The following is a 4593-nucleotide window of genomic DNA, read 5'->3' as shown; positions in this document are numbered from 1 at the left end:
AATGATGATTTTAGTAGAATGGTGTGGGTTTACTTCTTGAAAGAAAAATCTGAGGCTATTACACATTTCATTAAGTTTGTTAATCTTGTTGAAAATGAAAGAAGTAGCACTATGAAGAAACTTAGGTTTAACTTCGGCTCAGAATTCATCATGAAGGAGTTTGAGCACTACTGTGATGATAAAGGTATCAAGAGAGAGTTCTCAGCTGTTGCTACTCCTCAACAGAATGGGGTTATAGAAAGGCTGAACATGACAGTTCAATAAATGGGTAGAACAGTGCTTTTAGAAAAAGGTCTAGTAAAGGGTTTTTGGGCTGAAGCTGTGAGTATTGCTATGCGCATCATAAATAGGGTTCCTCTCATACCTAATTCAACCAAAACACCTTATGAATTGTGGTATGGAAGACCTGCAACTGTTCACTACTTTAAGGTGTTTGGCAGCAAGTGTTATATACTGAACCACACTGACAGTTTGGGAAAGTTTGATTCAAATGCTGATGAAAGCATATTCTTGGGATATTCTACAAAAAGCAAGGCTTATAGATGCTACAATCTTAGGTCTTCGAAGGTGGTTGAGTCAATCAATGTGAAATTTGATGAGAATCGTCAGTCAACACTTATTGAAGACAGTAACAACACAACTGGTTCAAATGAAGCCAGTACCTCAGTTCCTGAACCAGAAAATCCAAGAGAAATCACCTATCCAGTGCTGTAGAAGCAAGTTCAAGTTGAGAACATCATTGGTTCATCTCAACCTAGAGTTCAAACAAGAAACAAAAAGAAGCAAAATGATTTAGAAGCTGAAGATGGTGAAGTATACAATCACTTTGCTATAATGTAATCCATTGAACCAAAGTCCTATTTTGAAGCTCAGAAAAGTAAAGACTGGTTAGCTGCTATGCAAGAGGAACTTGATCAAATTCACAAGAATGATATCTGGAAACTCGTTCCCAGACCTGAAGACAAGAATGTGATAGGTTCAAAGTGGATTTACAGAAACAAGATGGATGAGAAGGGATCAGTAATAAGAAATAAGGCAAGATTGGTGTGTAAAGGTTATTCTTAGCAAGCTAGAATTGATTATGATGAAACATTTGCTCCAGTTGCTAGAATGGAATCCATTAGAATGCTTCTGTCTTTTGCTTATCATAAACAAGTCAAAGTATATCAAATAGATGTTAAGTCAGCCTTCCTAAATGGAGACTTAAATGAAGAAGTTTACCTCGAACAGCCTGAAGGTTTTGAAGATTCAAAGTATCCCTCTCATGTGTTCAAACTAAGTAAAGCCTTGTATGGTCTCAAACAAGCCCCTAGAGCCTGGTATGAGAAGCTGCATCAGTTCTTAGTTGAAAAAGGATTTCACAAAGGCAAGGTTGATAATACTCTTTATGTAAAAACTCTTCAAGAATAGTTTTTAATTCTGAAAATCTATGTTGATGATATCATATTTTATGGCTCAGACATCTCATTAGCTTCAAAATTTGCTAATCTTATGAAGACAAGGTTTGAAATGTCATTCTTAGGCACTCTCAGATACTTTTTAGGCTTGCAAATTACACAAACATCCACTGGAATCTTCATCTCTCAGCAAAAGTATGCCTCGGAGCTACTTAAAAAGTTCAAAATGGATGATTGTAAGGCTGTCTCAACACCAATATGTCCTAATACCAAACTCTCAATAGAGTGCACCACTGAAGCTGTTCCTTCAACACTTATAGGTCAATCATTGGTAGTTTGTTGTATCTTACTACTTCAAGGCCTGATATAATGTATTCAATAGGTTTAGTGGCCAGATTTCAAAGTAATCCAAAGGTTTCTCATCTTCAAGCTGCCAAAAGAATTCTCAGATATGTCAAAGGTACCATCTCATATGGTCTATTCTACATTTACTCACCCTCAATGTCTATTGCAGCCTTCTCAGATGCTGATTGGGGTGGATCTTTACCTGACACAAAAAGTACCTCTGGTTGTTGCTACACTCTTGGTTCAAATGTGGTCTCTTGGCTGAGTAAAAAGCAGGACACTGTCTCTCTTTCAACCTCTGAAGCTGAGTATATAGCTGTCTCACAAGTTGGTTCACAATTACTTTGGATGAAAGCTACTCTCTTAGATCTTGGCATTCAATTCTCAGTACCTCCCAAGCTTTTCTGTGATAATCAAAGTGCTATTGCTATTAGTAAGAATCCCATACTGCATTGGAAGAGCAAACACATTGACATCAGGTATCACTTTCTCAAAGATAAAGTTCAAAAAGGTCTTATTGATATTACTTATTTGCCTACTGAAGATCAACTTGCAGACATCATGACTAAACCTCTTCTTCCTCAAAGATTCTCAACCCTTTGAGCTCTTCTCAGTGTTGTTCCTCCTCCCTCCTGAACTTATATTGTTGGTCCTACTCACCTTTTGACCTTCAATGTTAAAAAGGGGGAGAAATGGACTAAAATAAGGATAGCTTCAAGCTATTCCTTTTGCATTTGGGTTGTTCTATTTACTGAATCCTTATCTTTAAAAGTTTTTTGGCATTAAAGGCAAAAGAGGGAGATTGTTGGTCCTAAGTTACCTTGAGGAATGTTTGCCTTTTAATGTCAAAAAGTATTGCTTCAGTGGTTTGTAATAGTGCATTGCAATGCTTCAGCCTCGGGTCTGTAATAGTACATTGCAATGCTTCTGCCTCGGACAGTAAAGGTTCAACACTTAAGTTTTAGCTACAGGTGCTTACAGGGGACTATGGTCTTTTCTCAGTTATATTTTATATATACATATACGTATGCTCAGGTAGCTACATTGAACTAGATTGTCTTGGATGAACCTGTATTTGCCCTCTATATAGCCTCGAGACTTTTGCTTAGCTGAGAAGTATAAAATCTGTCACAAGGGTATTTTAGTGTTTTCCAGCTCTACTCAAATATGTGACACATTTCAATGGTCCTAGAGAGCTGGTACATGCAAGAATATTACATTCCTTAGAGGCTAAGTTTAGACAGAAATGGAATTCAGTACTCAAACTTGTAACCTGCTACAGCTGGTAGATTAGTGACAAAATTAGCTGAGGTGGCACGCCTGCATTGGTCCATTGCTCGAAAAAAATCTGAATTGTGCTCTCCCAATCATTGGTGGAAAGTGACAGGTGTATTGTAGTAAGCTGTACAAGAGCTGCTGTGAGTACACTAGTATATATATGCTGCTATAAGGCTCGTTAGGGTTCAAGCCTCTTGAATTTACATTGCACATTGAGCTGCTGCTGAGAACCCTCGAGTATACTATGTCAAACAAATTTTTCTCTGCTGTTTGATGATGATCTATGCAAAAAAAAACTCATTGAATCAACTCCAAGGTGTCTACTAATTACTGAGATGAGGCTGCTGTCAAATTTGCTGATGCAAGTGCTGTATTAAGTAGTGACTTTGTGTTTCAAGCTACTGTGGTTAGTTTTGAAGGTTGACACAGGTATAATTCATCTTTTTACACTTGCTCAGACTGTGTTTGTGTTGAGAATATGCTAAAAATGAATTTGGATAGTGTGGTCACTAGTTAAGCTTGTTTTTCTGAAGAAATCTTAGATTCAAGTGCTATTTGATTATACTTAGCTATTTCATGATGATCTATGCTGCTAGCTAGTATATTTTGATGAATCAAGATTGTTAAAGTTGAGACTGTGATAAAAATATGGTATGCTTTGATTTTGAGTATTCTGTACGAGACTATTCTGTGCCGAAGCTACTCTGTGCTGAGGCTACTCTGTGTTGAGGTTATTTTGTGCTAAAGCTATTCTATGCCGAAGCTATCTTGTGCTGAAGCTTTTTGTGCTGAAGCTATTATATGTTGAACCAAGGACTTTGACTGAACTTTGTGATATACTCATGCTGTGTTTGATTATGCAAAGGTATGAACATTAATACAATAGTGAAAGAAGACTGTATAAGGCGCTGATGAATTGATCTCGAAAAGAATTTCCCATTTTACCCCTCAGACCGTAGATGCAGCAGATTGCAGTTTTAAGGCAGTAACCTAGAATTCTGTGTTGTCCAGCTTATTTTAATTATTGCAAAGACTTTATTGTAAATGGTAGTGAGGCTTTAATTCCTCACCCCATTATTGATTGAGCTATGAGAGCTTATTTGGTCTAAGCATGGTTGCTTAGGACAGGGGGAGTGCGCGGATGCACTGTGGTGTACTAGTTGGTGTATTGGTTGTGAAAACTAGTGTCCATTCTTGTGCTTAGATGCGTGCAGAGAGTGAGACAGTTGAGTGTGTAACAAGATACATACAGCTAGTATATATGAGAGCTTATTTGGTCCAAGCATGGTTACTTAGGACAGGGGGAGTGCACGGATGCATTGTGGTATACTAATGTGTGTATTGGTTGTGAAAACTAGTGTCTATTCTTGTGCCTTGGTGTGTGTAGAGAGTGAGACAGCTGAGTGTGTAACAAGATACATACAGTTAGTAGTAGATTGCTTATTGCTTGAGGCCAATACCCAAGGTTTTCCCTAGTTAAGAGGGTTTCCTTGTAAACCTTGTGTTATTTGTTATTTGAATGCTTGCTTAGTTGTGTTGAGAAAAGTTTGAGAAAACAAAATTTTAACCAATT

Source organism: Cornus florida, unplaced genomic scaffold (genome assembly GCF_030987335.1).
Source record: "Cornus florida cultivar Cherokee Brave unplaced genomic scaffold, ASM3098733v1 CherokeeBrave_3.0.0_Hap2_Chr08, whole genome shotgun sequence".
Taxonomy (NCBI): domain Eukaryota; kingdom Viridiplantae; phylum Streptophyta; class Magnoliopsida; order Cornales; family Cornaceae; genus Cornus; species Cornus florida.
This window is presented reverse-complemented; position numbering follows the sequence as displayed.